Source organism: Schistocerca cancellata, chromosome 3 (genome assembly GCF_023864275.1).
Source record: "Schistocerca cancellata isolate TAMUIC-IGC-003103 chromosome 3, iqSchCanc2.1, whole genome shotgun sequence".
Taxonomy (NCBI): Eukaryota; Metazoa; Arthropoda; class Insecta; order Orthoptera; family Acrididae; genus Schistocerca; species Schistocerca cancellata.
This window is the reverse complement of record NC_064628.1, coordinates 436,722,947-436,749,220: the sequence shown is the minus strand read 5'-3', so window position 1 is coordinate 436,749,220 and position 26,274 is coordinate 436,722,947. Positions and strand designations below refer to the sequence as shown.

At 41.7% G+C, this 26,274-nt stretch overlaps 1 protein-coding gene and 1 long non-coding RNA gene across 2 annotated transcripts in view; one reads left to right on the top strand and one right to left on the bottom strand.

Moving 5' to 3' along the window:
* LOC126175183 (uncharacterized) overlaps positions 1-26,274 on the top strand; it is a 273,671-nt gene that overhangs the window by 129,325 nt on the left and 118,072 nt on the right. The window lies entirely within an intron of this gene.
* LOC126175184 (uncharacterized) overlaps positions 17,476-26,274 on the bottom strand; it is a 50,313-nt gene continuing 41,514 nt past the window's right edge. Inside the window, exon 3 of the long non-coding RNA XR_007535538.1 lies at positions 17,476-17,576. This is a non-coding gene — a long non-coding RNA (uncharacterized LOC126175184). The remainder of the gene's footprint in view (positions 17,577-26,274) is intronic.

The following is a 26,274-nucleotide window of genomic DNA, read 5'->3' as shown; positions in this document are numbered from 1 at the left end:
ATTCTTTACTTTTAATATTCCATAAACATGGGTTTCTTTCGTAGCACCTAATAAATTCCCCCAATACCTCCAGGTCCGACATCAGAGCGAAGAAGGAAACGACCCAAAATCTAAATAAATGCGCGCTCTCCACAGTCATCCGAATGACAGATGTGTGCTTGTTCAAGCCTCCCTACAATAGGCGCACACGGGCAAGCATTGACACGCTTGGAGGCTTGCACAAGCACGCATAATTGAAATTCGGTCAAGCGTCAAGCTGCTTGTGCAAGCCTGATGCTTGCGCTAATTTACCTTACACACGGTCAAGCAAGCTTGCAAAAGCACGCTTGCACAAGCGTGATTGTCAAGCATGCAGTAGCGTGTATGGGGGCCTTTTTTAAGGGTCGATATCGCTCTCTCTGTCTCTCTTTCTCTCTCTGTAACGAATACATCCTCCTAAGGCACTAATGCACATTTTGCACCTGCTATTCATGCTGTGTACAAAACTGTTGAGGAGCCGTTTGGGTATATTGCCCCACTCCTCTCTCAAGGCCGTTTTCAGTTCTTGCACGGTTCGAGGAGGGCTTGTTCATTGAGAAACACATCTTACAAGAGCATGCATGGCACATTTCATAGAGTTTAGGTCCGGGGAGTGCGCAGACTATTCCATACGTTCAATACATTCACTTTCCAGTGTGGCCGACACCTTAGCAGCCCTTTGTGGGTGGGCATTGTCATCCATAAGCAGAAAGTCGGAACATTTCGCGCCCCTTAAGAGACAGACATGATCCAGAATAATTTCCCTACGACACCATTATTCGGTAAAGGTGCGTTTACACGTGTTTGCCTTGCGGCTAGTTGCCGTGCGGCTGTAGCATGCCTCACACGGGTGTATAAAAAAATAATAATAAAAAAAGGAGCCTAGTGTGAACACAGGTCCGAACAGAATCGCTCACGCGGACATGTTGAGGAAGAGGGAAGCACCTACACACGTGCCTCTACTGGCGTATGAAGCAAGCACTGTCGCACGGCGACTAGACGCGAGGCGCACAGGTGTAAACGCACCTTAACGGTACCTCACGCAAAAATATGCAGCTTTATTCGACCATTGTGCATAATGCCTGCCCACACGATAACCCTTATGCAATAACTATGACGTTCATGAACATGCTATGGTGTATAACAGGTTGCCTTCTCTCTCCTCACTAACTGGTGGCCAGAATCCCTCGCCACAGTGAATCAGAATTCGTCGGAGAATGACAGTTGCTGAACCAAAACAACTTTAATCCTATACTAACAAAATCATTCTAGACGATGGTGTGGTTGAAGTGAGAAGCATTTCATAAGCTTTCGAGCATAAAAACCATCCTGATTTAAGCGCCGCGAAATGATTCTGGAGAAGACATTTGTACCGGTAGCGGTTTCAAGGTCTGCAGCGGTCTGCCTAGGAGTGAGATATCTCTTCCTTATCGCCAGCTGGGGCTGCTTATCGATCCTCTTGCGGTGTGGCTGTCCTTCTACGACCACTGGCATGCTACAGCGTAGTATTTCCACCTTCAGCGGCCTTTTACATCGCGGGGTGACACCTTTAGATACAACCATTCCAGTGGCCACACTAGTGACACTTTTACCGGCTTCGAGTCATCCAACAGTTAGTCCAAGATCGTAAGCACTCAAATGATTCTTGCAGGTATGTTGCCGTACCACACAGAATATCACGCTAATCGGTTTCACAACAACCTTCATCAAACACCGCAGTGCACGAACTGTCGAATGCGTACAGAGCGTTCGTGCACAGCCTCTGCTGCTGTTACCACGTTCCCCCCTCTACATTTCCTATTGATACACAATCAAAAATAAAAAAAAGGTCTGCATTACCTCGGTTCCAAGAGCTCTGGAACCTGTACAGAAAATTGGAAAAGAGATCAACATAAACATCATTTCCGACCTTTTTATCCTTCAGAGGTGGTGGTCTAGATTGCTCTACACACGGGTACCTCTAATACCCAGTAGCACGTCCTCTTGCAACGATGCATGACTGCATTCGTCGTGACATACTATCCAAAAGTTCATCAAGGCACTTTGGTGCAGATTACTCTACTCCTCAACGGCGATGCGATGTAGATCCCTCAGAGTGGTTGGTGGGTCACGTCGTCCATCAACACCCTTTTCAATCTATCCCAGGTATGTTCGATGGGGCTCATGTCTGGAGAATATGCTGGACAATCTAGTTGAGCGATGTCGTTATCCTGAAGGAAGTCATTCACAAGATGTGCATGATGGGGGCGCGAATCGTCGTCCTTGAAGACGAATGCCTCGCCAATATGCTGCCGATATTGTTGCACTGTCGGTCGGAGGAAGACATTCACGTATCGTACAGCCGTTATGGCGCCTTCCATGACCACTAGTGGCGTACGTCGGCCCCACAAAATGCCAGCTCAAAACTTCAGGGAACTTCCACCTTGCTGTACTCAGTAGACAGTTTGTCGAAGGCGTTTATCCTGATCGGGTTGCCTCCGAACACCTTTCAGACGATTGTCCGGTTGAAGGCACATGCGACACTCATCGGTGAAGAGAACATGATGCCAATCCTGAGCGGTCCATTCAGTATGTTGTTGGGCCCATCTGTATCGCGCTGCATGGTGTCGTGGTTGCAAACATGGACCTCGCGATGGACGTCGGGAGTTAAGTTGCGCATCATGCAGCCTCTTGCGCACAATTTGAGTCGTAACACGACGTCCTGTGGCTGCACGAAAAGCATTATTCAACATCATGATGTTGCTGTCAGGGTTCCTCCGAGTCATAATCCATAGGTAGCGGTCGTCCTAATCCATACCTGTCGCATCACTCACTCCTCCATATTTGTGCGAGGTCTACCACTATTCCTCGCTCTTGTTACAATCAATCTCGTGTCTGTAAGTTGCTGGGATTATCTGCTGAATACTTTTTTTTTTGTATTGGGAATGTCATCCGTCGTAAAGTGGCACATTGATATTGATTAACTTTGTTGGTTAAATCATGACAGAATTTATGTCTGCTATTTCCCGCGTCAGATAACAGAACTCCATACAACTTACGGGAATGCGTCTGGGTGACGTCTTAGACGGAATTCAAGGGGGGAGCCCTTTGACACCTAATGTCAGTTTCTAGGAACTTGGCTTGGAGTCGGTGGCATTGAAACCCGATTGCTTTTTTGGTTTGTAGACTTTACTTTTATACTTTGGCTTCATGGCTGTGAGAATTTACACAGCTTTTTAGAACACCTCGTGAACGAGATATGCGCAGACACATTGTAATTTCAAGAACCGTACACACGAGATGGAAGAGTTCCAGGGTTTTCGAGGCAGTACATGCAAATCACCAGCTCGAACAAGACCAAGGCTGCAATCATTGTAGTAAACAATAACATTACAGTAACAAAAATTACGCAATTACGAACACAACATACGGTTACAGTCGAAACAACTTTAAGCAGGGAAAAATGGATCATCTCATCGATCTACGCCGAGTACTCATTTGATATAGAGCCTTTTGCTGAAGTAATAAAACATAATCCTCGATTTTCAAATGCCAGACAACTACTCATCTTAACAGACATAAATGCTAGGCCAACCCTCTGCCACTCTGACAGATCGGACCACAGAGGACAAATAATAGTGGACGTTGTAAATGCATTTAATCTTTCCGTTTTAAACAAACCAGGTCAGCCACCAACTTACCACGGAAATAGTGGAGTAGGCAGTAACATAGATATTTCTCTGGCAAACAGCACCTCATTAATACAGGTAGCGAATTGGCAGGTGCTCGGTAAGAGAGCACTCAGTGATCATAACGCAGTAATTATATACACTAAAACAAACAAGACACAAATACAGACGCTTTACAAAACCTAAGGTTGCCGCTGAGCAAAGCAAACTGGTAAAAACTAAGGCAAGTGATTGTAGAGTTTCCTCTATGCGGCACCCAAGGAAGCATAGGTTACAGAGCTCACGTTCTTACAGACGTGTTACAGAGGGCACAAGCTACAGCAATACCTGTAGCACGCGACGCACCCAAACAAAGGGCACCATGGTCAGCACTATTAACAAGACAACGAAAATACACTCGTGATAAACGATAATACTACCAAAAATCAAAGACAGCACGGGAAAGAGAAATTAGACTTCAACATTAACCCGACGCTAAAACACGGTACAAAGACGAACTACATAAGACCAGGAAAGAGGGGATCACACCCTGCCGATCTAACCCATGTTAATTTAGGCAAGTGTTTGACCCATTTGTGAAAAAACTATTTGATGCAGGATCTTAATATTTTTACTGTATGTTACATGTTGCTAATAGAGTCAACTGTACTAAAAATCTACTTTATCCATTTTATAGTTTTTAAGAAATACTTTTTTAAATTTATTAACAAAAAATATTAAGTTTTTTCTGCATAAAATATTTTTTGTGACCTTCCTAATGGGGGAATATTAATGAATGTAGTACCAGAGGTGGCTTTTTATGTTATGCAGAGTCTCTGAAAATTTCATTCACTTATCTATGATAGTTTCTGATATAATGGGGCCTATGTACTGAAAATTTTAATTTGCGGGAAATTGACTTTAAAGAAAAAAGCTTTTGAAATTTGTTACTTACAGTTAATTAAAACTGTCCTGCTGCATATGATGGCCCTTCTTTGGCCTCTCGCAGTCTTCCAGCTTCTTTTCCACCTTCCTGGATGTTTGTCATGCTTTCTTGGCCATATTAGATGCAGACGTGGCTGCATCAACTATCCTCATTTTATCGCAGTGTTGCAGCCCAGGGATCATATTTTCACCAGTATAAATTCCTAGGTTTTTCAGTACTCAACACTTTGCAATATTACCAAAATTGAATGTAATAACAGCATCATGAATTCCTAGTTTCATTGTATGCATGCCTACAAATACAGTTTTAGAAAGGCGGTTCCAAATTATGCTGTTGAAACATTCATTTGAGTTCTGTGTCTGCCCATGCAGACTTTTCCTTAGAAGGTCAGGATGAGCTACGTCTCTGAAAATAGGTTTAATTGCTGTAATAACAGCAGCAGGAAGAGGAAGCTGGTGAGCATAAGATTCTCCAGTTGCCTGAGCCCTATTGTATTTGCACCACGAATTCATGACATGGCTAATCATCAGTAGAAGACTTATGGAAGAATGTGGCCCAAAAATCTCTCTTCATTGCCTCCAGATTTTCTTTATTTCTCCTAATTTCCTGCCCACAATATACCTGCACGTTTTCTATTTCAGTTTTAGTTAACCGTCCCTGCCCGGTCAACAATTTTTTCCATCTTCTAATTTGTTTCCTCTCATATCAACAGTTAGTTTTCTCAGCCTTGTTCCCAAACGTTTTTGAACATGGCCTACACATTCTATTTTGCTAATAATGGCAACTCCGTATGGTTTAGAGTTCACCACAGTGTTGTATGCCTTACTGTCACCATCGCCCAAATATTTGGTGTACCGTACGTTTCTGGTTCCTACGGAGTGATGAAATATTTGTTGTACTCCATGAACTTCCATACCACCACTTGTTCCTCTAAAATTAGCCACACAGTTGTGTTGTTTGTGTTCATTGACTTTACAACATTTGCAATATTTAGACATTATCTCCACATCTAACACTTTACCGGTATCTACACATCGTGGCAGTCACTTCTCCATTCAGAGAAGTATGTCCTCTTTTCTGCCAACTTCTTTCAAGTGCAACTGCAATATCCGAACATCCATCATTTTCTTCCACTGCATCCCCAGCAGCCAGTTTCAAGCTTTCCTCACTGACCTCACATACAGCTTCCTCTAATATTGCAGTCAGTTTTTCAAATTTATTTGGTGGTTGATGAAAGTTCATCACTGAACAAAATGTTCTCCCTGCAGCCATTCTCTTTCCAATGGATCGTAAGGCATAAACTAATATAGTATTGATTTCGTAAGGGCCACTTGCATCTGGTTTTGAAGAACTCATAAATGAAATCACAGCTGAGCATTTAGTGCAAATTAAATTCAAAGCAATTGCTAGGCCTTTTCTCCCTCTGGCACTCTCACAAATTTTCACACTCTATGACTCACCACACTGTCTACATCGTACAAATTTAGAAATTACATCTGATAATATTCTCAAATTTACGATAATGTTACTGCACCCCTTTTCACTTACAGTAAATTCGTTGTAACTCTCTTGAAATGGTGAGAGCTTCTTTGATGATGCACTTGTTGAAGTATTTCAATTAGAAACATCGTTGCCAGGCGACATAACCTCTTGTACAGAAAGCTTTCTAAACTTGTTTCCTCTAAATTTTCGTTTCTTGAAAATGCCTTTACGTTTTGTCGCCTTCAATAAACACAACAAAACACGCAAACAAGCACTGCAAACGTAAGTATAACAACTACTTACAACCACACTTGAACAAAACTAATCGCGTATTTGAAAGCGTGTTGTTTACAAACAGCAGAAACAAAAGAACACCGACCTTTGCATTCCAAGGAGTAAAAAAAAATCCCTAACGTGTAATGTATGGGATACAAAGATCTAAAATATATGCAGAAAAGTGGGTGACAGAAAAGTGGGCGTGGCACATAAACACACGTGGTAGGAAAATGGTCTTTAAATGCTCGAAAGAATTTTTTTCAGCTAAATCCTTTTCAGAGTACTTAAATAAAATCTTAATCTGTCGAAATATGATGAAAACCGAAAATCGAGTTTTATCGACCTGAACCACGCTGTGATCCCCTTAACGCAGACTGAACGTATAAAGACTCCTACAGAATTATCGACACTGAAGAAACCAGATGGTACTACTACAAGAGGATTGAGATGCATAGCACAGTATCTCCTCAATAAACTACTTCCTGACGATGACCACGCTCAGGAGAACCAATTTCACACCGCCCTCCGCAGACAATTTTATGACAAATACGAAAACGAAGGTATCACCATCCCCTTTGTTCACGAGGAAGTTGCACTGGCAATAAACAAAATAAAGAACAAAACGGCTCCGGACCCTTACAGCATCCACCCCGAAACTATCAGACAAGCTGCTCCACTTATCGTACCATACCTGGCAGACTTACTGAATGATGCTCTATTAGAAGGACGAATACCGAATATATGGAAAACAGGAAATGCAGTCATAATCAAGAAAGCGGAAGACAAAGACCGACTGACCCTACGACATACAGACCAATATGCCTCATTAACATTCTTGTAAAGGCACAGGAGAGATTGCTGTGCGACAGACTTCGGTCGCACTGGCAGCTCTTCGGCGTTAGCCCACATCAGTTTGGTTTCCGACCACATAAATCCATCGACGACGCATTAAATAGGGTCATAGAAATGACACAGACAGTACATGACAAATACATAGTAGCGATCCTAATTGACATAGCTAGTGCTTTTGGCAAGGCCGCTACGGTCGCAGGTTCGAATCCTGCCTCGGGCATGGATGTTTGTGATGTCCTTAGGTTAGTTAGGTTTAACTAGTTCTAAGTTCTAGGGGACTAATGACCTCAGCAGTTGAGTCCCATAGTGCTCAGAGCCATTTTTTTGCTAGTGCTTTTGACACGCAGGCGGTATAAAGGGAAGAACTGTCACATCATAGCTAAGTCAAGTTTCCATCTCTTGTTTCTTCCATTACATACACTTCTAAATTAAAATTAAAATACATCCGCAACCTATTCTGTATCTCATTACTATCATTATCTAAGTTAGTAACAAGTTTAAACAACTTGCTTATATGCATTTGTAATTATATATATATATATATATATATATATATATATATATATATATATATATATTGGTTTTTTAATTTATTTTTTTGTAAAATTTTCAACAAAAAAGCAGAAATATACTAGAATAAAACTGAATTTCTATGACAGAACATGTAAGTCACACAATGTGCGATCTGCTATATAATAACAGACAGCAGGTCTTTACTTACGAAATAAATAAATAAATTCAGCGAAAAACCAATAACATCTAAACTCATTAAATCCGAAGAATCACTTCAGTATGGAGGTGGAAAAAGATATCTGCCTTCCCTTCTTTGACGTGTTAAATAGGACGAAGACTGATGGTCGATTGGGACAGGATGTCGATCGGAAGCCAACTCAAATTAATCTTCAGGCTGATAGCTGGCACCATCCGGCTCAGCGTGGAGGGTTATAGCGTACCGTGGAATAAGGTATGGTAATTTAATACGTCAGTTATGATACAGGGTGCTTCAGCTGCCCCTACTGATGTCCTTTTATGCAACCCGCAATGTTATATTTGGCGTTCATAAACCACGCGCGTGAGTTTCATATTCCGTCGCTCGCTATGCGCAGACTGTTAGTCCTACAGAAAAAATAAACAGGACGTTTTTATAGGAAATCTAATGTAGTTAAATTCTGTACTGGGATAGTTTTTGCTAGAGGCCGTAATTTTCGAGTTAATCAAGAGAAACGTACAAATGTGAAATTCAGATGCATCCCCACCCTCATACTCAGCCCCCACCAGTTAGGGTTTCTATTATGTTGTTCATGGCACTGTCTCGTAGCACTGCACAAAAATTTGCGACCGCTCGAATTATTTCCCACGTTCGACCCTTTTTGGTCTTCCAGACTGCCCCTATAATCCCACCAGCTTACTCGAGAACTTACAAGATTGTAAAATTAACGTATGTGTAAAATTTACCTAACAGTTTTGTGAATTTTAACGGCATAAAATAAAAAAAACTACCTCGTTATATTCGTCTGATCTTCTGACTACGAAATTTCTGTGCTTGTAATGGTTAAGTCTGGATCGAATTTTCAACGTAGTTAATCTTAGCGTAATGTTCACGAAACTAAATTTTCTTTCATTACCCTCAGGGACACGTTTAAATTAATGACGTTAACAAAATAGCCGACTATGCTGGTGGCGTAATGGCACAATCGATAAGACACCAAGAAAGGTCGAATGGAGGTTCGTATAGGCGGAAATTTTTGTACAGGGGTAGGAAGGAGTGCCACGAAAAATATGCTATAAACACTGACTGGCGAGAGATGAAGAACAGGAGGCGGTGAGAGGGGGGAGGTGCCCTTGAGGGTCGTTTTTGTATGTTTTCCTTAAATATCTTGAAAACCTTGGTCTCCTGCGACAACGTATCCCCGCGCAACATTTTACTGTACAAAGAGGTCTGTTCGTGTTTTTATAGGACTAATAGTTTGGACGTAGCAAGCGAGAGAATATGAAAATCTCGGGCGTGATTTATGAAGGTCAGAATAACATTGCGGGTTGCATAAAACGACAGTGGTAGTGGCAGCTGAATCGCATTGCAGCAATCTTGTGCGCTAATCGATAAGAGGGATTTACTTTTTGCGGTTATTCGTTGTTCGACGTCCGATGTGAAATGAAGTATTTCATAACTTTTCTGGAATACGTAAAGTAGCATAAACATCTAAATTGTATAGGATGAAGCAATTTAGCTGCTCCGAGTTTAATTTCATCATCGGAACATCTATTTTCATTACTGAATCAGACTTTGGAGATGCTCTGATTACACTAACTAATTACGATGTAACTTACAAGCTTATCACGGACTATACAAGACAAGTGCATGACACATAGTTGCTGAGTACCAATAAGGAAGGAACTGATTACTTAACTTCCAGTTAATTTCAAGTACAATTTACTTTCCTTACTGAAAGGACTGCTGACTATTATTTATTGATTCATAAAGGATGTCCCAGGGAAAGTTTATAGTAGCTATTTTCTGCACTAGACTATATGATTATTACTCAGATTAATATTATTTAGAAGCAGGATATTTTAGGGTGATTTCGTACCTTATTTCATAGGGCCCACGTCATCTCACACCCTGAAAGTTTGTAGCTGATTAAGCCCACCTCCAAGTTACCTTTCGCCAGAACCGTTATAGCAAAAGACGGATCAAAACTGCGTTTCGCTGTCGCCCACCATGAATCGGCCTTTTTGTCTTACGCAGGGAACATTTCTAGTAGAACTGATCGCATTGTGAGGAACGACAGATTGAAATGTGTGTTTCGATCACTATTTAAGATTCGAACCCTTTTAGCGTCGGTAAAAGATGATTTTGGCTTGCGTAAGTTGGATCCGCATCCCATACAGTTGTGGCGTGTCACACATTGGTCAGACCATCAGGACCGTGGAGGACCGATGTATAGAATGTAAACGTCACACAAGTTTACTACAGTCGAGCAAATCTGCTGTTGCAGAACATTACCTTGACACCAGTCATCCTATGCAACATAACAACATAGAGGAACTGATGGGTACTTCCCGCTGTTAGGATAGTGTTATTAAGGAAGCAGTTGAGTTTAAATTACCAAATGACCTTACAAATAGAGACGGAAGGTTTGGCTTAGTTATACTTGGAATCCTGCCCTCTTCCTTGTCAAACAACAAAGGAACAGGGTTATTGCTACTCACTCATCTGTTGGTAATTAATGTTTGCTATGGATAAGTTCTGATGTTGTCCATCTTTGATAGTGTGATGGCGATAGTTGTTTATAGTTATTGGTCGGTGTAGCCTTGTCTACAAATGGTTTAAATTCCCTTATGCACTGCTCTCTCGCTGTATTTGTGCCTTGAAAATGCCGGGGTGTTCATTTGTCAATATAGCAGCACTTGTTGAAGATACCCAGATGTCTTTCTGTAAGTTGTTTGAACACTTTATAAGCCATGAGAAACACAAGTTTCACGTTAGGATTCTATTTCATTGTTTACATAGTTTACAATTAAAGTAATCACTAATCTTCCCCTAAACTACTAAATGACGTAGTAGATAGTGTCGGAAGTTCCATGCGGCTTTTCGCAGATGATGCTGTAGTATATAGAGAAGTTGCAGCATTAAAAAATTGCAGCGAAATGCAGGAAGATCTGCAGCGGATAGGCACATGGTGCAGGGAGTGGCAACTGACTCTTAACATAGACAAATGTAATGTATTGCGAATACATAGAAAGAAGGATCCTTTATTGTATGATTATATGCGGAACAAGCACCGGTAGCAGTTACTTCGGTAAAATATCTGGGAGTATGCGTGCGGAACGATTTGAAGTGGAATGATCATATAAAATTAATTGTTGGTAAGGCGGGTGCCAGGTTGAGATTCATTGGGAGAGTCCTTAGAAAATGTAGTCCATCAAGAAAGGAGGTGGCTTACAAAACACTCGTTCGACCTATACTTGAGTATTGCTCATCAGTGTGGGATCCGTACCAGGTCGGGTTGACAGAGGAGATAGAGAAGATCCAAAGAAGAGTGGTGCGTTTCGTCACAGGGTTATTTGGTAATCGTGATAGCGTTACGGAGATGTTTAACAAACTCAAGTGGCAGACTCTGCAAGAGAAGCGCTCTGCATCGCGGTGTAGCTTGCTGTCCAGGTTTCGAGAGGGTACGTTTCTGGATGAGGTATCGAATATATTGCTTCCCCCTGCTTATACGAATGTAAAATTAGAGAGATTCGAGCGCGCACGGAGGCTTTCCGGCAGTCGTTCTTCCCGCGAACCATACGCGACTGGAACAGGAAAGGGAGGTAATGACAGTGACACGTAAAGTGCCCTCCGCCACACACCGTTGGGTGGCTTGCGGAGTATAAATGTAGATGTAGATGTAGAACCAACGCAACCTTATTGAAACGAACTGTACAAACTTGTTGAGATAGGAGACATTTGTAAGTGTTATATCCAAGAGAAATAAATACTGAGACAATACAACCAATAAAAGTGAACAATGAATGCTAACATGAAGACAGCCTTCACAAATGAGTAGTGATTGTTCTCGACAGCACTAAAATGTTCCATTTTTCAACAACTACTTATTCCTGGACATATGTATGTGGGTCATTTGTTTACTTTCGACCAATACTATCTCTTATAAGAATATGGTACACTTTCTTCTGAACTACCTCTGCATCCGAGTACTGTTGTGAGCGCAGCCTAGCCGCTAGGGGCACCACACGTTACTGCCACGAACCTCATTAACCCTCTAACCGGAACATCGTTTACTCGGCGGTAAGATGGAACATCGGTCTGCTAGACCGCTAGGACATTTAAAGTGTATTTTTCTCTATTTTTATGACTTTTCCGCACTTCTACGTTGCTTCTCTCTCTCTTTAAGGTGTAATTAAACATAATAATAGGTTTTTGAACCATAATATTTGTTAAAATACCAGTAAATTCAAGTTTATTACTAGGAAAAACTTTAATTTGCAGTGTTTTGTTGTTTACACATTACTCCTTTAGAAATACTTTTTTTTACATTATTATAGTTACAACACAAAGAAAATGAATACTAAAATGTAATGCAAAGAAAAAATTTAACTTTTATTTTTAATTGCACAAGTCTTGCACACTTTTCGTGAACACTCCAAGCACGTTGGTTCTTCGCAAGAAATACACTTGTAGGCAGTTTTCCTCTTTTTTTGATATGGACAAAATCGACAGGTTTTTCTTTTACCAAGTGTGTCCGTCGGACACTCATCAACTCGAACAACAAATTTATTCCGTTGGCTAACGATTTGCTTTTCTTTTGCTGCCTCTTCTTCTAAAGATGAAATAATACTTTGTAGCTCTTGAGGCAGATTGGAGATTGCCAGTCGGGATTTTACGAAATCGTAGACCAAATATAGAGAAACTCTTTTCAGGAAATCAAAACGTGATACGGTTTTCTTCTCTCCAAAAAGTCCATAAAGTATACTTGCGTTTGATCCAGCCATGGCCACCATGTGGTAAAAAATAGCCAACGGCCACCTTCTTGTTTTGCGATTAGTAGAATAAACACTGCACTTCATATCTAGCGTGTCTATTCCACTTTTTGTGGCGTTATAAAAAGATATGATTTCAGGTTTATCATTTGAAACGTCAGTGTAATTGGAATGATGCATTGACGAAAGAAGTAGGACTGCCTTATTCCTTTTTGGGACATAAGAAAGCAGAGTCATTTCTTTCGTAAAGCCATAAAGGCTGGACCCAATTTCACGATCGCTTCTTGCTTGAAATTCTGCTGGTATCTGGGGTCTGTTTCTTTTTAGTGTCCCAACTAATGTCAAATTGTGAGCTAGTAGCTCCTGGGCAAGTTCCACAGAACAAAACCAATTGTCGCAACTAATATTTCTGTTTGTGCCATACAGCCCTTTAGATAGGCGGATTACAGACTGCGTGGGAATGCTCTTTTTCTTTTCTGCTGTAGAAAGTGTGGCTCCATCACAGCCTTTGCCGGAGTAGATGTAGGCATTGTAAATATATGCATTGTGTGCATCTGCCAGACCCATGACCTTAATGCCATATTTAGCCGGTTTATTCGGCATATATATACGAAATTTAACCCTCCCTCTGAAAGGCACCAAAGTTTCATCAACTGTCAAATGCGCTCCAGGGCTATAAATTTGTTGGCAGTTCCAAATAAACTTATTAAATATGTCTGTAATGGCAGCAGCTGGGTCATATTTTTCCCTCTGTTCCCTCGTGCTCGAGTCATCGAATCTAAATGCCCTAAGCAATATTCCTAATCGCTTTTCTGTTATTATTGATCGAAAAATTGGCCTCCCCAAGACCGAAGTGGAAAACAGCGAGGTCATAGGCTCCCTCGCAGATTTGAATATGCTGCAAAGAACTGTGACTCCAATCACAGCGTTCACTTCCTGCACAGTAGTGTCTCTGTAAGCTACACTTTCTTTTAGTTCAATAACAGAACGAATTTTGGCCAACTTTTCATTAGTATGCTTTACAATCGTCTCAATCATGTCGTCAGTAAACAAAAGGCGCCACACTTCACCTGGGAGTGGGTTTTTCCCCACGGTAAGAGCAGGCCCTTGTATCTTTGATAGCCGTACCTTTATTATATTGGATGCTGCTGTTCGCGTCTTAGAGCGAACAGGAGTTGATGACCATGTGAAACACTTGTTTCTTCCGTAGTAAGAAACTGGAAGACGACTCTCATCTAGAGTGTCATCAGAACGCGTAGATGAGCTAGCAACATCAGCAGGCCTCTGTGGAGTGATTAGTCTGCTTCCACCAGAAGTTATGTCAGACTGTGGTTGCTCTCCAGTTTCTTCGCGAACTGCGGTATTTTCGACTTCAAATATTTCTCGAATAGTTTCATCATCGCGATCATCATCATTGGGAGAGTCATCGTCATTATCTGTTTCATTGCGAAGATCTTGGATAGTAAGGTCCTCATCTGGAATGCATGATTCATCTGAATCCACTTCCGAGTCTGATTCTTCAAGGTAATTTTGAGAGCGTGCAAGGGCTACAATTCTTTTCGACCGATTTGAAACATATTTCGGACCTTCCATTGTAAACCTGCAAGGAAAAAGGGAAAAATGAGTTTTAACGAAATTTAATGGGGATAATTCTATCGCTGTAATAAGTTTGCGCGGTAAATTGGAGAATGTGTGTGAAAAACGGAAAGAGGAAAAATTAAAACGTTAAATACGAGTTGTTACACTTTTTTCTCGTTCTTCTATGAACACAAAAGTATTAAGCATCGTGTGGTGGCAAAAATTTCAATCAAATAGATGAAATGTTGCTACACAGAAAACAGAAGAGTTCAAAGAGTGGAACATCGGTCATACAGACCGACAAATGCGTGATACTTTAGGAACACCGGTCTGGGAGACCGGCAAAAATTTGACACTTTTAGGAACACCCGGTCTGTCAGACCGGGAGGGGAATGCATTTTTTCGGAACACGGTCTCACAGACCGACAATACGTAACAAAAATTCTACTTACTTGAAAACAATGCATGCGCCGACAATACGTTGTTGGCCAGCTGCGGTTCGGGACCCGACTGAAGATTACTGGGCTTCTCCCCACCCTCACGAACAATGCAGCGCCGTTAGCATTGTTAATGTCAACTATGGCGGTATCTCAGACCGATGTTCCGTTCAAAGGGTTAAGTTCTCGGTTATTCTATGTGTTTCTAACATGCAAGCACTTATAATGTAGGGTTTCACGTCATCTGCCGCATCCCACGTAAATGAAATTAATTTTTTGCATAAGATTTTACTTTTACACAAAAAATAATGTTTTTCATTGCTATGCCAACTCTCTCAAGCAAATATAAAATAGGTATGATTCAGTATTATTTACTTAAATATATCTTGAAATGTAACATTCTGTTTTATACAACAAGTGAACAAGTGAGAGCTGTTGCCCTAATTCTCATAGCGAAGGCAGCTGGAAACAAACGGGAGATAGTGAGTTGCTGTTTATTTTAGTGTTTCCTGGATCATAATTACGACCTCTCGGTATAATGTGGAACGAACCAGTTTTACAGTTTTAGTACAGTTTCTCAGGAAAATATGTCGCAACCCGCTAACAATTTGCAAGATTGAAATAAAAATTATATTAATACCTTCAGCTGCTAACGGGCGTTGGTATATATCAACGGGGACAGGTGAAAATGTGTGCACCGACCGTGATCTCCTGCTTATATGGCAGACGCTCTATCCATCTGAGTCACCGAGGGCACAGAGGATAGCGCGACTGCAGGGACTATCTCGCGCACGCCTCCCGCGAGACCCACATTCTCACCTTGTATGTCCACACACTACATTCGTAGTGTCCCACCCCAACACACTCATTATTCGTGGAAGACATTCTTACAAGTCCCGCAAGAGTTCGGGGAATATGTGTGCATCCGCACAGAAGAAGAATGTCATGGCCGGTATTGCCAGAACTATATACTTACATGGATATGGTGTCTGTTCTTTCTGACTGGGAGGGAAAAATTTAGAGCCGAAACGTTTCTCCCAGCACTCGACAACTTGTATGCCGAATTAGTGAGGACGAAGGAAGGCTATAGAACAGTGTTGGACTCCTTCACAGTTTTCAGTAACCTTAAGAGCAGTTCACCTGACGATAATGCTGAACGTATAGCAAAACTCCAAGCGTCATGTGACACAGATTTAGAGCCTTCCTTCCCTAGTGAATGTGTACATTTCGTGGAATTTTTGAAATCGTCTGAGATTAGTGATATACCAGTCGAAACAAGTAAATTTTTACGAAAAGAGAGGTTACAGTCCGTGTTTCCGAATGTTGCAATTGGTCTTTTAATATTTCTATGTATGGCACTTACAAATTGTTCAGCAGAACGCCCGTTTTCGGCTCTTAAAAGACTGAAATCGTACCCACGTTCTATGTTATCTGAGGAGAGACTGAACGCCTTGTCCATTCTTCACATCGAAGCCGACCTCCTAACTGATAACCGTCTGAACTATGAAGATATGATCAACGAGTTTTCTGCCGTCAAAGCCAGACGCAAACTTTGCTGACTGGTGAGTTTCTTTATTTATTCATTTTAGTTCTAAAAACATAAGATAATAATGTGATTTTTATTATAACTTACAGCACATTCATTGGATTTAGAAACTACGTATTACCTGTTTATTTTACAATTGCCGATGGCAGAACGCGGAACTAATCCTCGTTTACGTGTAGACGTGACCGAAGGGGCCGGAAATACTAAACAATACCCGAGTGACCCAGGCCGCTCTGCTCTGTACAGTCACGTCATACTGATACTGTAGTATATTACAACCGATGCGTGTTCTTGGCGTCTGCTGAAATGTATAGCTATCGCGGAAATATACGTTATCGGAGAGTACGCTGAGATGAAAAAGTGTATATAAATAACGTAGTTCAGTTCTGTCGATAAATACGTAAAAGCTTTGCTAATACCATTAGAAAGAGCAGTAGCTGCAGTACAAAACTATTCAGCCCTTACATGGATTGAAGGTATTGCGAACACTTATTATGCAGCATCTTCTTACACAGACCCTAATGCTTTACACGTTAACTATTAGATTATAAAACAAATTTGATTTTTCCCCACTATTCTGTAAAATTATGTAATAGCAAATCCAGTTCTGTGTTTTTTCGTCTGTATTTAGTTATTAGTTCGTGCACCGAAATCTCTGTTTCATTTTCATTTCTTACACTTTCTTATAGATTCACGTATTAATACTGAACGTGCTTTTTTATCTGCTACACATTCAAGTTATTAGATCGTAAAACGACGGCTTAATTTTAATTTTGAACAATGTCTTACGTCAGCGCACCGACTAGTGTGTTACATTGCTTGTCTACTACGGTCCTGATAAATAAAGCTTCGTAATAATTGTTGCGTTTCTTTGTGACAGTATTACCTGAAACATTCTTAAGTGAGCAACATCTTACATGTTTTTATTCTTGTGTTCTGAAAGATACGACAAATTTTGCATTTTTGCCGAAGTAGGCCGAAATATAACCTGTTACTGAAAAAGGTGTAAATATGTCATTATAAGCACAATAAAAAAATATTTTTCTACACTACAATACCTGATTCGTACATAAATTGTTGTAAAATTCACCATAAAGTTCAGGAAAAAATATGACTTGTCATTAAAATCCTGGTCCTTGTCATATGATTAATGCACTTTTTCCGTAAACTTTCACCAAATCAGCATAGACTGTTGCAGAATACGAAATACCGCACGATGCTTCACTTTATCAAAGGGATTTGGCCCATCTGGCGGCGTGCTGCGGAAATGTGGTGCGGCGGCTTACCGCACTGCAGACGTGTACCTGCAACTAAACCAGTAATTAATAACGTAATTTTCTTTTTTCGAAGTGATAATTAAAACTTTATGATTATCCCTTGTAAATGTCAGTATATCACGACGTATTGGCGTTGACTTGCGAGGCATAGAAGCGAACCAGACTCGGATCGAATGTGCGTGCCGGTGTTATGTCCGTTAATCTGATACATGATCCACAAATACACAGCGTACAATGCGTGACTTTATCCTTGCCAGCAATAACACGTGGAAAAGTTGTGCAGGATACTATCTACGAAAGGCTCGCCATCAGTAACAGAAACTGGGTAAAGAACAGTATTGGAGCTTTCTGTAATAAAAGGCAGACAGGGGAAATTGTCAGCAGGACTACATCAACGTTGGGTACTGATTATGGAACGACAGGCCGTAGTGTAATTCATATAAACGGGATGATTCAACTAAGGTAAGTTGTTAACATCAAATATAGGGTGCGGCGTAGGAACTTCCTAATTTGAAACGCGCACCGCACAGCGGTCATTGTGTGGGAGTGAACCCATTGGATAGAGTGGGCGTCTTACTTTTCCAATGGCCGTTCGGTCATCACAACCCGGAGTGCATTCAGGGAATAGTTTAATGTCGTACCTGCAGGTCGTGTTCCTTATCGAAAATCGATTGTTATGTGGTGGGGACGTTCATGGTGACAGGTAGTGTGCAGGACAACAGAAAACGTCGAGAAAGTAAGGCTGGTGGTTTTGAATTTCCCAAAGCGATCTCTACGCAAACATGCAGCTGCTCTTTCAGTCTCCGATGGCACAGTGAGATGAATTTTTCATGAAGGCTTCAGATTTCACGCCACAAACTTGCAGTAAACACACTTAATGGCAGTTGCGTTCTTCAGCGACGAGGCACATTTTCGTTTTTCTGGTTGCTTGAATAAACAAAACACAACATACTGGAGTGGCACGGACCCACGAGAACTTCATGAGCAGTCCCTGCATACAGAATGTGTGACTGGTGGGCATTATCCAAAATTGACATTATTAGTCCATGGTTTTTCGAAGAGATCGACAGGGCAGTTACGGCCACTATTGCGCATTATGTCCAGATGATTTAATAGTTCTTCTTCCTGAACTTGAAGAAATGGATGTGGGAGATGTCTGGTTCGAACAAGACTGTGTGACGGCTCACACGGCATCAGCGTCACACTCTTGCGCGAACATTTCTCCGACTGTCTCATCTCTTTGAGGAGAGCGGGTGGGGGGGGGGGGGGGGGGGGGGGAACTTGAGTGGCCAGTATGCTCGCCAGATTTAGCCCCCCGCAAGTTTTTCTTATGGAGGTATCTTAAATCCTTGGAGTGTACCGATCGTTCACGGATCATGGGTGAGCTAGCGAAACAATATTCGTGCTGTATTTACCAACATACACAGACATGCTGGACTGAGTGCACCGAAACTTTCGATTTCGACTCTTCAAATGCATTGAGAATTACTGAGGCCACCTTCACTATATAATTTTAAAAATCTAATGGAATAAAATTTTAGATATAAAGAAAAGAGAATTAAATTAATACCTCCAATACTTCCTGTTTTATGATTTTTTTTTTTCAAGAAGGAAGTTCCCGCACCGCATCCTGTTTCACTGACCAACGCACAGACTCTTTTATAGCTATATTAATTACGTAGATATCCGTAACAACTTCGTTTTTTCAAATGGACCTATAAAAACTTTTGCTGCTGATATTGTGGTTCTGATAAAGACGAATTCAAGGACGTATCACTCTCTACACTCCTCGTTTCGGAGTAATTACAATATTCGGAAATTAGTGAAAATGATTTTGCCAGGGGGAAGGTAAAGACCAGAACAAAGGCTGTGCTGTGGAAGGGGAACCCAAGGGCAGCACAGCAGGAACACCATTCACAGTTAAAAAATATTAACAGAAAATTTATTTAACAATTGACAAACTTAATTTGATATATTAACCATAACTAATTACAAGCATTTATGATACTGAAATCTTAAGATGGAGAAAGAAAATTATTTTTTTTCTTCAGATCACAGCTTGAACAGTATCAGATATACACACATCAAAAAAAGTTTTGCATCACCCCGGTTCCCAGAACTCCTGAAGACAGACGTTGACTGTGGATATTGTATCACAGACACAGTCCCTTTGACTATTCAGAGATGTCACTAAATCCGCCCAAAGACGTGAACAAGCATGCTTGAACAGCGCCTATTAGAAGGAGGGGGTCCGACAGCCGATCAATTCCAGTCATTCCGCCAGGAAGAAGGTACACGGCTCGTTATGCCTGTAGGTCAACCATGACTAGACGGTCGATACCGCGGTTCGATCGCGTCTGCATTGTTACTTTGTGCCGGGAAGGGCTCTCAACAAGGGAAGTGTTCAGGCTTCTCGGAGTGAACCAAAGCGATGCTGTTCGGACATGGAGGAGATACAGAGAGACAGGAACTGTCGATGACATGCCTCGCTCAGACCGCCCAAGGGCTAGTACTGCAGTGGATTACCGCTACCTACGGATTATGGTTCGGAGGAGCCCTGACAGCAACGCCACCACGTTGAATAATGTTTTTCGCGCAGCCACAGGTCGTCGTGTTACGACTCAAACTGTGCGCAATAGGCTGCGTGTTAAGTAACTTCACTCCCGACGTCCATGGCGAGGTCCATCTTTGCAACCACGACACCATGCAGCGCGGTACAGATGGGCCCAGCAACATGCTGAATGGACCACTCAGGATTTGCATCACGTATGCCTTCAACCAGTCAATCGTCGGAGACGAGTTTGGAGGCAACCCGGTCAGGCTCAACGCCTTTGACACACTGTCCAGCGAGTGCAGCAAGGTGGAGGTTCCCTGCTGTATACGGGTGGCATTATATGAGGTCGATGTACGCTGCTGGTGGTCATGGATGGAAGGCGCCGTAACGGCTGTACGATACGTGAATGCCATCCTCCGACCAATAGTGCAACCACATTGGCGAGGCATTCGTCATCATGGACGACGATTCGCGCCCCCATCGTGCACATCTTGTGAATGACTTCCTTCAGGATAACGACATCGCTCGACTAGACTGGCTAGCATGTTCTCCATAGATGAACCCTATTGAACATATCTGGGATAGATTGAAAAGGGCTGTTTATGGAAAACGTGACCCACCCACCACTCTGAGGGATCTACTTCTAATCGCCGTTGAAGAGTGGTACAATCTGGACCAACAGTGCCTGGACGAACGTGTGGATAGTATGCCACGACGAATACAGGCATGCATCAATGCAAGAGAACGTGCTACTGAGTATTAGAGGTACCGGTGTGCACTGCAATCTCGACCACTACCTCTGAAGGTCTCGCTATATGGAAGTACAACATGCAATGTGTGGCTTCCATGAACAATAAAAGGGCGGAAATGATGTTCATGTTGACCTCTATTCCAATTTTCTGTACAGGTTTCGGAACTCTTGGAACCGAGGTGATGCAAAACTTTTTTTGATGTGTGTATTTAAAATAACGATCTCCTTAGAGGAGGCAAAATTTTTCTTAAGCGCCCTCTGTCATAAATAGCTTTAACGAATCCCAGGAAAATATTCATAGTAATAGCATTCTAAGTAAGATGTTTGTTTACATATCTAGCAATTAGTAAGGCAATCAACACCTTTAGCTTCTAGCAATTCCATGAATTCGTGAAAAAACTTAAGGATAGCATATACTAACATTAAGAAAATAACTAATTAAATTTATAACATCAGGAATACAAACACAAATAAGGCCGTTAGTCACTGTATTTCAGAAACAATCATTACTCAAGACACACAGCCGGCTAAAATCATAAAACCAACATACAGAGATTAAAACGTGATTAAATGAAATTCGTGCACTCGCGTAGAATGTAAGAAAATACTGCTAGTCACACACGTAAATACAGATCAGTTGGCAAGTAGCAAGCAAATTAAGCGAGACAGTTTAACAAAAACATTTAAAGATAATAACTTTAACACAACTGTTATGTGCATAACTTAGTCCATAATAATCCAAGGCGAACGCGCCAACCCGTTCTCCTTTGTCACAGCAATATTAGAAGTATGGTTACTGCATTGGGCAGTTTTCTTGCACATCAACTGATTGCCCCAGACCATTTGGACCACCATAAACGCTTCAATTGCTTGTCCAACAACATGGAGGAAAAGGCGACCAATTACGTGGCTCAAGAAGTAGTGCACTAAAACAGACGTTTTCAGTCGCCGGAATTGCCCCCATCAGGCAGTGTACACAGTGATATCAATAGACACGAGGCCATCACTACACAGCTCCACGGACCACCTGAGCAAAAGGCAGTCCTAGCAGACTAAGCCAGCGGTAGCCGATGACTAGGGACCGGTGTCCACACATTGTGTGGGCCTACAGCAATCATCCAAACTCCCTCTCGCGACCGCCATCCGCACGCGTCTCCTCGTTCGCGCCTTAACCCCGACCTCTCGCTGCTAGTTTCCCTACTCGACTACTCGAAATTCTCGCAAAGATCTTTTTGTCGTAGGAAAGGATCCTTTCACAATGAGTACCACGGCTCACCTAGGATTTATCTGTTTCGAGCTTGAAACTTTACTGTCCAATGAGGACATGCATCACTACAGATAATGAAAAAATAGTGTGTTGCACTGCTGCGACACCGGTATAAAAGGGGAGCAAAGGAAATGTAGCCTTCATTCTATGTGTGTCGTACATGTGTGACTTTTGCTGGTTAGTTTGAAAAGATAAATGTCGTTCATAGACCAAGTGAAACTAGATGTGTTACTTGTTTATTGACATTGCAGAAGGAGCGCAGAGAGAAGAAGTGATTTTTACGTCCAAAGTTATTGAGTCGGCCGGTGTCCAACAAAAACGATAATTCAGCGAAAATGCAAGACAGTTGTTATTGCAAAGGCAGTAAATACTACTCAGAGTGTAAGGAGCAAGCCTCCGACGAGGCAGCTGTTACTCATAATATACATGTTACTCGAAAGAATGTGCGAGTGCCTCTAGAGCAGGCATGGGCAGCCTTAGGTAACCCGCAGCAGTGATTCAATACGAGGGTGATCCAAATAAAAACCTTAAAAGTTCCATAAAATTTCGAAAAGTTGTTTGATGGAGTTGGTAGGTGGCGGTGGTGTTCCTTGAGTTTCAGAAATTGACCGACGGGTGGCAGAGTGTTGCTACAAAAAAAGGTTCAAATGTGTGTGAAATCTTATGGGACTTAACTGCTAAGGTCATCAGTCCCTAAGCTTACACATACTTAACCTAAATTATCCTAAGGACAAACACACACACCCATGCCCGAGGGAGGACTCGAACCTGCACCGGCACCAGTGATGCTACAACGCAGAAGAAGGCACCAGCCCCCACAACAAGATGGCTGCCCCACTGTCAACATGCATCATAACTGAACAGCGATCTGTGATGTATTTTTTTGGGTAATGAAGGTGTCAAACCAATCGAAATTCATCGCAGAATGTCAGCGCAGTACGGTAATTTGTGTTTATCGTTGCAGCAAGTGTGCGACTGGTCTAGGAAGTTTAAAAGCAGTGTAACTTCTGTGGAGGATGCCCCAAGACCAGGACTGGTTCCCCACATAGTGACGGACGAGAACACTGCGTTACTGGAGGAGCTTGTAAAGGAGAACAGACGCGTAATTCTGAATGAAATAGCCACATGCTTAAAGATTAGTATTGGTTCTGTGCCTCAAACTACATGTTCTCGAGAATACATTCATTTCATCCCCCCCCCCCTCCCCATGAACCATGGACCTTGCCGTTGGTGGGGAGGTTTGTGTGCCTCAGCGATACAGATAGCTGTACCATGAGTGCAACCGCGACGGAGGGGTATCTGTTGAGAGGCCAGACAAACGTGTGGTTCCTGAAGAGGGGCAGCAGCCTTTTCAGTAGCTGCAGGGGCAACAGTCTGGATGACTGAATGATCTGGCCTTGTAGCATTAACCAAAACGACCTTGCTGTGCTAGTACCGAGATCAGCTGAAAGCAAGGGGAAACTACAGACGTAATTTTTCCCGAGGGCATGCACCTTTATTGCATGGTTGAATGATGATTGCGTCCTCTTGAGTAAAATATTCCGGAGCTAAAATAGTCCCCCATTCGAATCCCCGAGCAGGGACTACTCAGTAGGACGTCGTTATTAGGAGAAACAAAACTGGCGTTCTGCGGATCGGAGCATGGAATGTCAGATCCCTTAATCGGGCAGGTAGGTTAGAAAATTTAAAAACGGAAATGGATAGATTAAAGTTAGATATAGTGCGAATTGGTGAAGTTCGGTGGCAGGAGGAACAAAACTTCTGGTCAGGTGAATACAGGGTTATAAATACAAAATCAAATAGAGGTAATGCAAGAGTAGGTTTGATAATAAATAAAGAAGTAGGAGAGCAGGTAAACTACTAAGAACAGCATAGTGAACGCATTATTGTCGCAAAGATAGACATGAAGCCCACGCCTACCACAGTAGTACAAGTATATATGCCAACTAGCTCCACAGATGACGAAGAGACTGAATAAATGTGTGATGAGATAAAAGAAACTATTCAGATATTGAAGGGAGACGAAAATTTAATAGTCATGGGTGACTGGAATTCGATAGTAGGAAAAGGAAGAGAAGGAAAAGTAGTAGGTGAATGTGGAATGGGAGTAAGGATGAAAGAGGAAGCCGCCTGGTAGAATTTTGCACAGAGCATAACTTAATCATAGCTAACACTTGGTTTAAGAATCATGAAAGAAGGCTGTATACGTGGAAGAGGCCTAGAGACACTGAAACATTACAGATAGATTATGTAATGTTAAGATAGAGATTTAGAATCCACGTTATAAGTTGTAAGACATTTCCAGTGACAGATGTGGACTCTGACCTCAATTTATTGGTTATGAATTATAGATTAAAACCGGACAAACTGCAAATAGGCATGTATTTAAGGAGATGGGACCAGGATAAACTGCAAGAACCAGAGGTTGTAGAGAGGTTCAGAGAGAGCATTAGGGAACGATTAACAAGAAAGACATACAGTAGAAGAAGAATGGGTAGCTTTGAGAGATGACATAGTGAAGGCAGCAGAGGATCAAGTGGGTAAAAAGACGAGGGCTAGTAGATATCGTTGAGTAACTGAAGAGATACTGAATTTAATTGATGAAAGGAGAATATATAAAAATGTAGTAAATGAAGCAGGCAAAAAGAAATACAAACGTCTAAAAAATGAGATCGACAGGAAGTGCAAAATGGCTAAGCAGGAATGGCTAGAGGGCAAGTGTAAGGATATAGCGGCATATATCACTAGGGGTAAGATAGGTACTGCCTACAGGAAAAGAGACCTTTGGAGCCTAGAGAACCGCTTATATGAATGTCAAGAGCTCAGATAGTAAACCAGTTCTAAGCAAAGAAGGGACAGCAGAAAAGTGGCAGAAGAATATAGAGTGTCTATACAAGGGCGATGTAATTGAGGGAAATATTATGGAGATGAAAGAGGACGCAGATGAAGATGAAATGGGAGATATGATACTACGTGAAGAGTTTGACAGAGCACTGAAAAACCTAAGTCGAAATAAGGCCCCGGGAGTAGACAACATTCCATTAGAACTACTGCTAGCCTTCGGAGAGCTAGCCATGACAAAACTCTACCATCTGCTGAGCAAGACGTATGAGACAGGCGACCCAACCTCAGACTTCAAGAAGAATATCTAATTCCAATCCCAAAGAAAGTAGGTGTTGACAGGTGTGAAAATTACCGAACTATCAGTTAAATCAATCACTGTTGCAAAATACTAAAACGAATTCTTTACAGACAAATGGAAAAACATAGAAGCCGACCTCGGGGAAGATCAGTTTGGATTCCGTAGAAATGTTGGAACACGTGAGGCAATACTGACCCTACGATATTTTTTAGAAGATTGATTAAGGAAAGGCAAACCCACGTTTCTAGCGTTTGTAGACTTAGAGAAAGCTTTTGACAATGTTGACTGGAGTACTCTCTTTCAAATTCTGAAGGTGGCAGGGGTCAAATACAAGGAGCGAAAGGCTATTTACAATTTGTACAGAAACCAGATGAGAGTTATAAGAGTCGAGGGGTATGAAAGGGAAGCAGTGGTTGGGAAAGGAGTGAGACATGGTTGTAGACTATCCCCGATGTTATTTAATCTATATACTGTGCAAGCAGTAAAGGAAACAAAAGAAATATTCGGAGTAAGAATTTAATCCATGGAGAAGGAATAAAAACTTTGAGGTTTGCCGACGACATTGTAATTCTGTCAGAGACAGCAAAGGACCTGGAAGAGCAATTGAACGGAATGGATAGTGTCTTGAAAGGAGGATATAAGATGAAGAGAAACAAAAGCAAAACGAGGATAATGGAATGTAATAGAATTAAATCAGGTGATGCTAAGGGAATTAGGTTAGGAAATGAGACACTTAAAGTAGTAGATGACTTTTGCTGTTTGGGGAGCAAAGTAACTGATGATGGTCGAAGTAGGGAGGATATAAAATGTAGATTGGCAATGGTAAGGAAACCGTTTCTGAAGAAGAGAAATTTGTTGACATCGATTATAGATTTAAGTTTCGGGAACCTTTTCTGAATGTATTTGTATGGAGTGTAGTCATGTATGAAAGTGAAACATGGACGATAAATAGTTTAGACAAGAAGAGAATAGAAGTTTTCGAAATATGGTGTTACAGAAGAATGCTGAAGATTAGAT